Source organism: Mustela erminea, chromosome X (genome assembly GCF_009829155.1).
Source record: "Mustela erminea isolate mMusErm1 chromosome X, mMusErm1.Pri, whole genome shotgun sequence".
Taxonomy (NCBI): Eukaryota; Metazoa; Chordata; class Mammalia; order Carnivora; family Mustelidae; genus Mustela; species Mustela erminea.
Window position 1 is genome coordinate 25878180 of NC_045635.1, and position 10173 is coordinate 25888352.

Sequence of the window (10173 nt, forward strand, 5' to 3'; positions counted from 1 at the left end):
AAGGTTCTAAATCTGCAGGGCACGCTGACAAGCTGTAAATCCCACAAAGAAATGAATGTCTTAAGTTGGAAGGCCAACTGGAGACAACATTCCTTCCTTAAGGTGGTCTTTTCTCTTAAGACCTTAAACTGATTGGATGAGGCCCACTTACATTAGGGAGAATAATCTACTTTACTCAAAGTCTAGTTATTTAAATGTCAACCTCATCTAAAAAATACCGTCAGCAGCATCTTTGTTAGTATTTGGTTAAACAGTTAGACACCATAGCCTAGCCAAATTGACACAAAAATTAACCATTGCTCTCGGGATTTGGAATGCTTGTGTAACTCATATCCTAAATTAATGGCTTAAGCAAGTTAGCTTTCTTTTTTTTAAGATTTTATTTACTTATCTATTTGAGAGAGAGCGAGAGAACACTCATGAGTAGGGGTAAGGATGGAGGGAAAGTGAGAAGCAGATTCCGCACTGAACAGGGAGCCCAACTCAGGGCTGGATCTCAGGACCCCAAGATCATGACCTGAGCTGAAGTCAGATGCTTAATGGACTGAGCCATCCAGGTGTCCCAAGAAAGTCAGCTTTCAAGTCAACAGTCAAAAGTAGCAGTCCAGAGCTAGTATAGTGACTCAACAATCATTAAGTGTTCAAACCCATTCCAGTTTGTTGCTCCATTATCCTCAACACATAGCTTCTGCCTCATGTCCCAAAATGACTGACTTAGCCTCAACTGTCACATTCTCATTCAAGTTTTCAGGAAAAGGGGAAGAAGAAGAGTGTCTACTTCCTTTTAAAGACACTTCCTGGGGGCATCTGGGTGGCTCAGTGGGTTGAGCCTCTGCATTCAGCTCAGGTCATGATCTCAGGGTCCTGGGATCGAGTCCCACATCAGGCTCTCTGCTCAGCAGGGAGCCTTCTTCCCTCTCTCTCTCTCTGCCAGGAAGTGCCAGACACTTCCTGGGAGTTTCCCATATCTTACATACACGATCCAGAATTTAGTTATCTAGCCACACTTAGTTACAATGGAGGCTGAGAACTATTGTCTTTATCTTGGTGTCTATTGACCTGGCTAAAACTCTGGGAATCTGAACTTGGGGATTCAGAGAAGAAAGAATGGATAGATATTGGAAAGAGGTCTACCATGTACAGTTTACTACACTTAATAACTGAAGGGATGCTCTTTCTTCCATGGTGTACACCATAAAAGATTCAGAGCTACTCATCTGTGAATGCAAATTACTGAATGACACATAAAAATATGCTTAGTCTATACATAGTTGAAAACACTACAGATCCAGGGGTACTAATCCCTGTACAGTCTATAGTTAATTTAAAATTCTTGATTTTTAATGTACTGAACATGAAGGTAAGTGATGGCTACGTGAAAGTATGCATTCTGTATATAGCTGGGTGCACTGCACAACTTAAGGGGGGCATTCACATTCTGTTCTGTTCCACAGATTTTTCTGCACTTCATCTTAGCCAAAAGGCTGAGAAGCAATCCAGAGATCTTTCTGGACTCTTTATATCTTCACTGTGGAGGTAAAAATGGCCCCATAACAGAAGACTTATTCCATCTTCAGTTGTGAGTACTGCACACCCAGAAGTTGCCATTCAAATCAAAATCTATGCCAGGTTTATTTCTTGATTCCTGACATGCTCAAAATAGAGGTAAATACTGATAATTACAGTGCACAACTCAGTTGGTGTCATTTATGTTGTGTATACCATGAAACTTTCTGGTCTCCTCCTGTGGTTAATGTGTAGTTAGTGACAGTCTCGTAAAAGTAAATGTGAACATACTCCACAGTTTAAGGGATTCTATTAATATTATAATCTATCTCATGAATCTTTCTAGATCTATCATATATTCAGTGTGGAAGTTTGTGTTGGCCACATGAAATTAGATGTGTATTTTAAATGTATGTATTTTAAGTACACTGCAAAACAGAAGTGGTGATCCCAGTCTATGCCATGGATCTTTCTAATCTCTTCATATGCTCAGTGTGGGGATAGATAATGGTTGCATGACAATAAATGTATCCTTGTACATTTGGGTACACTATACAACTGAAGAAGTACTAGTCAAAGTCCCTGGTTATTTCTGGCCTTGTCATATGTTAAGGTGGGGGTAAGTGATGGCCATATCAATTTATACTTATTTCACTTACACTTGGATATACTGTGCTATTCAAGGACTGAGAGCCACATTCTAGTCTTTGCCATGAATCTTAGAAAGATTCTTTATATGGCCAGTATGGAGGTTAATGATGGCCTTATAAAATTAGATTTACTGCATATAAAGTTGAGTGTACTACACAGTTTAAAGGCCGCCAATCCCATGAAGAATTCTGGACCCATATACTTGTGGGGGTGAATGCCACATTCAAGTAAATATATTCTGTGTAAATTTTGGTGCACTAAAAAATTTAAGGATGTCAATCACATACTAGTTTGTGACAGATCTTTCTGGGCTCCTCATATGCTCAGTGAGGAAGTAAGTGATTTCTACAGTAAAGAAGGGTTATTCGAAATGGAAATCTAAACCACAAAGAGACAGCATCTCATACTTGGCTATTATCAAAAGGATGAAAAAACAAGTATAGACAATGATGTGGGAAAAAGGGACTCCTTGTACACAGTTGGTTGAAATATAAGTTGGTACAACCACTATGGAAAACAGTATGGAGTTTCCCCAGAAAATTAAAAATAGAACTACCACAGGGTCCAGCAATTATACTTCTAGGTATTTGTCTGAAAACAAAACAAAACAGGGGTGCCTCGGTGGCAATTGATTAAGGATACAACTCTTGATTTCTGCTCAGGTCGTGATCTCAGAGTTGTGAGATCATGCCCCATATCAGGCTCTGTGTTCAGTGTGGAGTCTGCTTAAGACTCTCTCTCCCTCTCCTTCTGTCTCTTCCCCCTAAAATAAATAAATAAATCTTTTTTAAAAAGTGCTAATTTAGGGGCACCTGGTTGGCTCAGAGGGTTAAGCCTCTGCCTTCAGCTCAGGTCATGGTCCAAGGGTCCTGGGATCAAGCCCCGCATCAGGCTCTCTGCTCAGCAGGGAGCCTGTTCTCCCCCTCTCTCTGTCTGCTGCTCTGCCTAGTTGTGATCTCTGTTAAATAAATGAATAAAATCTTTTTTTAAAAAGTGCTAATTTAGAGGCCCCTGGATGGCTCAGTTAAGCATCTGCCTCTGGCTCAGGGTCCTGGAATAGAGCCCTGTGTCCGGCTCGCTGCTCAGCGGGAATCTGCTTCTCCCTCTGCCCCTCCCCACTGCTCCTGCTCCCTCTCTCTCTCACAAAAATAAATAAAATCATTTTTTGAAAAAGCACCTGGGTGGCTCAGTGGGTTAAACCTCTGCCTTCAGCTCAGGTCATGATCTCAAGGTCCTGGGATCGAGCCCCACATTGGGCTCTCTGCTCAGCGGGGAGCCTGTTCTCCCCACCACCACCTGCCTCTCTGTCTACTTGTGATCTCTCTCTCTGGCAAATAAATAAAATCTTTTAAAAATTTAAAAAAATTAAAAATCACTAATTTGAAAAGATAGATGTACCTTCATGTTCACTGTAACATTATTTACAATAGCCAAGACATGGAAACAACCTAAATGTCCATCACTGGATGACACAGATAAAGAAAATGTGGTATCAGGAAAAAGTATCTTCAACAAATGGTGTTGGGAAAACTGGAGAGCAACATGCAAAAGAATGAAACTGAACCACTTTCTTACACCATACACAAAATAAACTCAAGATGGATTAAAGACCTAAATGTGTGACCTGAAACTATAAAAATCCTAGAAGGGAACACAGACAGTAATTTCTCTGACATTGGCTATAGCAACTTTTTTCTAGATAGGTCCCCTGAGGCAAGGAAAACAAAAGCAAAAGCAAAAGCAAAATCCCAAAAATATTGAGATTATATCAAATAAAAAGCTTTTGCTTGGCAAAGGAAACAATCAACAAAACTAACCAGCAAACTACTGAATGGGAGAAGATATTTGCAAATGACATATCAAATAAAAGTTTAGTATTCAAAATATATAATGAACGTATAAAACTGAGTACCCATTTATTCATTTCTATGGTCTCATGAGTTAGATACTACTCATATCCCATTTTTTTTCTTTTTCTTTTTCATATCCCATTTTTAAGAATGAGGAAACTGAGCTTTCTTTTCACCCTCCGCAACCTCTTGCAAGCACTGCTCTGGCTGCACCACGTCTGCTCAGAGCTCCCGGCTCTGCTAAGCTAGCACCATCACCCTTTATCTCCAACCACCATTGTGATCATCTCCTGGGACCTCATCCGCTAGGATGAGATGTTGTCCACCATCTACAAGATCTGGGAGATGACACAGGGGCTGTGCCTGGAGGTGGAGGGGAGGATGGTCAGGAGGACAGAGGGCAACACTGATGACTTGCTCATTGGTGGAAACGTCTCCACATGAGGCCCCGAGGGTGAAGGTACAGAAAGCCCAGTCACCGCTGGTGGTGATACTGTCCTGAACCATCACTTATGGAAAACAGCTGCACCAAAGAAGCCTACAAGAAGCACATCAAAGATTACATCAAATCAGTCAAAGGCAAACTTGAAGAACAGCAGCCAGAAAGAGTAAAACCTTTTATGACAGGGGCTGCAGAACACATCAAGCACATCCTTGCTAACTGCAAAAACTACCAGTTCTTTCCTGATGAAAACATGGACCGAGAGGGCATGGTTGCTCTGTGGGACTATTCTGAGGATGGCAGGACCCCACACAGGATTTTCTTTAAGGATGGTGTGGAAATGGAAAAATGTTAAGGCTATGACTTTGGATGTATCACCTGTTGTCATCGCTGACTGCTGCTCTTCATCCACATGACACCAGGACTTAGACAAATGGAACTGATGTCATCTTGAGCTCTTCATTTATTTTGACCTTGATTTATCTCAAGTGGAGTGATTTATAAAAAAATAAAGAAAGAAAGAAAGGAAAAAAAGAAAGAAAGAAAGATTAAAAAATAAACTTGTCAGGGGGCACCTGGGTGGCTCAGTGGGTTAAAGCCTCTGCCTTCGACTCAGGTCATGATCCAAGGGTCCTGGGATCAAGCCCCCCATTGGGCTCTCAGCTCAGCAGGGAGCCTGCTTCCTCCTCTCTCTCTTCCTGCCTCTCTGCCTACTTGTGATCTTTGTCTGTCAAATAAATAAATAAAATCTTGAAAAAAAAAGCTTGTCAGGGTATCTTCAAATAAAATGCATTTAAGCTAAAAGCATAGGTGGGGTGATGGCGCCTAGGTGGCTCAGTCAGTTGAGTGACTAACTCTTGATTTGAGGTCAGGTCATGACATTGAGGTTGTGGGGTCAAGCCTTACATAGTACTCCACACTCAGTGGGGAGTCTGTTGGAGAATCTCTGTCTCTCCCTCCCTCTCCTTCCACCTCCTTGCTCTCTCTCTCTCTCTTAAATGGGTAAATAAATCTTCAGGGAAAAAATAAACTGAACAAATGAGGAAACTGAAGCACTTACATAGCTGTTAAGTAATAAAGCCAAGATTTTAATTTAGGTCAATCTGAAACCATAGCTCAAAGTACGCAATCTTGTAAATACCTCTTTTTATTTTATTTTATTTTATTTTATTTTATTTTATTTTATTTTATTTTATTTTATTTTATTTTATTTTTATTTCCAGCATAACAGTATTCATTATTTTTGCACCACACCCAGTGCTCCATGCAATCCGTGCCCTCTATAATACCCACCACCTGGTACCCCAACCTCCCACCCCCCGTCCCTTCAAAACCCTCAGATTGTTTTTCAGAGTCCATAGTCTCTCATGGTTCACCTCCCCTTCCAATTTCCCCCAACTCCCTTCTCCACTCTAAGTCCCCATGTCCTCCATGCTATTTGTTATGCTCCACAAATAAGTGAAACCATATGATAATTGACTCTCTCTAGAGATTATGCTGAGTAAATACCTCTTTAAAGTATGCTGTCATTCTATTAATGGTTTTTTGAGCAGAGAAATTTAGCTGCTTCGTAAATACTACATTTTGGAAAAATGGAAAGCTCATTGATGGAAAATGTGAAGCAGGAGATCTCCAACTGTCATGTGTATAAAGTGCCATATTAATTAATGTGCTCCAGTGGCTGAGATTTCATTCTATTCAAAGGAGATTAAATTTAAGATTTAAAAAATTATGATGGTAGCTTTCCCTTGGATCTTTGCCTAGTAAAACAGTCAAGTATGATGAAAGCGAAAAGGGTTTATACAACCTTCTCAGAGGAAGCTCAGTTCACTTTGGGGAGAGTGAGTTACTGCAGAGATAAGAAGAATGTATCTAAAGGAAGCTATGGTGGCTGTGTCTTCTTCCTGCTGGGCCTGAGCCTTCCACGTAGATCCTGAGACCGTATCTCAAGACCTTTTTAAAAGCACCATTATATGAATTAATGAATACATCATTAAAAAGTGAAATTAAATTCAAATCCTTAGGAAAAGAAAATGAATACTCGAGGAGAGTGATTCTGTAGCTACATTGGCCAACACAATTAAGTTCCAGCTTATAGATCGTTCCAGTTAGTCTGTCAGTGCAATATTGAACTGCTAACAAATTAGGGAGAGATGGTCTTCACACACAAGCTTCTGTTTATAAACATCAGATGTTTCTGGAACCACAGTTTTTGCCGGGGAGGTTTAATTTTGCCTTGGAGTTTAAAAAGATTGGAGTAGTTGGGCTCTCAGTCCCATATTGAACTTGAGTTCAAAGAGGTGAGTCCAGTCTCAAAATGGTGGTAGAGCCACTGCCCAGTCGCCCTGGCCCAACTCCAGCCACCACTGCTGCCACCAGGGTGAGGAGGGCCATGATCCAAAGGAACCAGAGCAGTTGAAAAAACTGTTTATTGGTGGTTTGAGCTTTGAAAATACAGATGGTAGTTTAAGAGAACATTTTGAAAAATGGGGTACACTTACAGATTGTGTGGTGATGAGAGACCCCCAAACAAAACATTCTAAGGGTTTTGGTTTTGTGACTTACTCTTGTGTTGAAAAGGTGAATGCAGCAATCAACCACACAAGGTTGATGGGCGTGCAGTGGAACCAAAGAGAGTTGTTTCTAGCAAGGATTCTGTAAAGCCCGGTGCTCATCTAACAGAGAAGAAAATTTTTGTTGGCAGTATTAAAGAAGATATAGAAGAATATAATTTGAGAGACTACTTTGAAAAGTATGACAAGATTGAAACCATAAATGTTATAAAAGACAGACAGAGTGGAAAAAAGAGAGGAGTTGCTTTTGTAACTTTTGATACATCATCATGATACAGTTGATAAAATAGTTGTTCAGAAATACCACACTATTAAAATGGCATAATTATGAAGTGAAAAAGGTGCTTTCTCAACAAGAATTGCAGTATGCTGGATCACAAAGAGGTTGTGGAGGTGGATCTGGCAACTTCATGGGTTGTGAAGAAAACTTTGGAGGTGGTGGTAACTTTGGCCATGGTGGAAACTTTGGTGGAAGAGGAGGCTATGGTGGTGGAGATGGTGGCAGCAGAGGTAGTTATGGAGGAGGTGCTGGTGGATAAAATGGATTTGGAGGTAATAGTGGCAACTATGGTGGTGGTCCTGGTTATAGTAGTAGAGGAGGCTATGGTGGTAGTGGACCAGGATATGGAAACCAAGGATGTGGATATGGAGGTGGTGGTGGAGGATATAGTGGTTACAATGAAGGAGGAAATTTTGGAGGTGGTAACTATGGTGGTGGTGGTAACTATAATGATTTTGGAAATTATAGTGGACAACAGCAATTCAATTACGGACCTGTGAAGGGGGGCAGTTTTGGTGGAAGAAGCCCGGGCAGTCCCTATGGTGGTGGTTATGGATCTGGTGGTGGAAGTGGTGCATATGGTAGCAGAAGGTTCTAAAAATTTTTCAGAAGAAAAGGGTTACAGTTCTTAGCAGGAGAGAGAGCGAGGAGTTGTCAGGAAAGCTTCAGGTTACTTTAAGACAGTCATCCCAAATGCATTAGAGGAACTGTAAATATCTGCCACAAAAGGAACGATGATCCATAGTCAGAAAAGTTACTGCAGCTTAAACAGGAAACTCTTCTTGTTCAGGGCTATCATAACCACAGTTTGCAAAAAGTGCAGCTACTGTTTAATGCAATGTAGTGTCAATTAGATGTACATTCCTGAGGTCTTTTTATCTGTTGTAGCTTTTTCTTTTCATTACATCAGGTATATTGCCTTGTAAATTGTGGTAGTGGTACCAGCAATAAAAATCCAAGGAATTTTTAACTTTTCAAAAAAAAAAAAGATTGGAGTAGTTGGAATATATTCTCAAAGTTGAACTATTCTTGAGCTTATGTAACAACCAGTAACAAGTATACTTATCTTAAAAGTTGAATTTCTGTGATGAGCAATTCCATGAATATTGAATGCCTTTTAAGCTATACGATACCACCCTTGACTTCCTCAAGATGTTAAAAATGGTGCTACCCTACACCCTAGCAATTGCATTGCTGGGTATTTACCCCAAAGATACAGATGTAGTGAAAAGAAGAAATACATGTACCCCAATGTTCACAGCAGCAATGTCCACAATAGCCAAACTGTGGAAGGAGGTGAGATGCCCTTCAACAGATGAATGGATAAGGAAGATGTGGTCCATATATACAATGGAACATCACTCAGCCATCAGAAAGGATGAGTACTCACCATTTGCTTTGACATGGATAGACTGGAGGGGATTGTGCTAAGTGAAATAAGTCAAGCAGAGAAAGACAATTATCATGTGGTTTCACTTATAAGTGGAACATAAGGAATAACACGGAGGAGAATAGGCAAAGGGAGGGAAAACTGAAGGGGGAAAAATCACAGAAGGAGATGAACCATGAGAGACTATGGACCCTGGCAAACAATCTGAGGGTTTCAGAGGGGAGATGGAGTGGGAGGATAGGGTAGCCAGGTGGTGGATATTGAGGGCACATGTTGGGATGAGCACTGGGTGTTACATGCAACTAACGAACCGTGGAACATTACACCAAAAACTAATGATGTACTGTATGGTGACTAATATGACATTAAAAAAAGAAATGTAAATAATACCAGCAGAAGAGAAGCTATTTCTACTTTCCTTAGATATTTATTTTTCAAATAGAAGTGTTAGCAACACCATCAAAGTCTAACTTCCTCAAACCTGAAGATGTCTCCTGAGCCTTGGATTTTTATTTCCATTTATTCTGTTCCTGAGTCTCTGCTGTGACTTAGTATGGAAACATACACCTTGATTGATTTGCAGACTAAAAGAGACCATTTTTGCCATGATTCCTTTAGAGTTTATGTTAATCCATCATTTGGATTTCTGTTTCTAGCTGAGATGGAGTAACAGGGTCTGGATTTACAGGAACAAAGTTATGAAACAACAGTTTTCAAAACATTGGTCATTAAGCAATGAAGGACAATAATCACCAAAAACAGGAAACATAATAGTTAAGCCCTGTGATTGCCATAGAAAATTGAATCCAGTAATATATAAGAAGGATAATAAATCATGATCAAGTTAGGTTCACCCAGGAATACAAGGCTGTTTTAATATTAAAAAGTAATCAGTTAAGGGACAACTGGGTGGCTCAATAGGTTAAGCATTTCATGTCAGCTTAGGTCATGAACCCAGGGTCCTGGGATCGAGCCCCACATCTGGTTACCTGCTTAGCAGGGAATCTGCTTCTCCCTGTCCCTCAGCCCCTCCACCCACTCTTGCCACGTGCTTTCTCTCTCTCAAATAAATAAAATCTTTTTTAAAAAAGTAATCAGTAAAGACTCTCAACAAACTAGGAATAGAAAGGAGCATTCATAACCTCATAAAAGGCATCTATGAAAAAATGCAACTAACCTTATACATAATGGTGAAAGACTGAATGCTTTCTCTCTAACATCAGGAACAAGGCAAGAATATTTCCCCTTACCAATTCTGCTCAAAATTATACTGGACATTGTAGCCAGTGCAAGAAGGTAAGAGAAGCAAAAGGCATCCACATTGGAAGGGAAGAATAAAACTGTCTTTATTCACAAATAATATACTTTCCTATGTAAAAAAATCTTCTGAAATAACAAAAAAGGTACTTTAATAAGTGAGTTCAGTAAGTTGTAGAGTATAAGAACAGTACGGAAAATAATTACATTTCTATATAGTAGCA

At 40.1% G+C, this 10173-nt stretch overlaps 2 pseudogenes; both read left to right on the forward strand.

The window, feature by feature from the left end:
* The first annotated feature begins 4134 nt into the window (after positions 1 to 4134).
* LOC116583425 lies at positions 4135 to 4981 on the forward strand (annotated as a pseudogene).
* A 1773-nt stretch (positions 4982 to 6754) lies between these two features.
* LOC116583424 lies at positions 6755 to 7907 on the forward strand (annotated as a pseudogene).
* The last annotated feature ends 2266 nt before the right edge of the window (positions 7908 to 10173 follow it).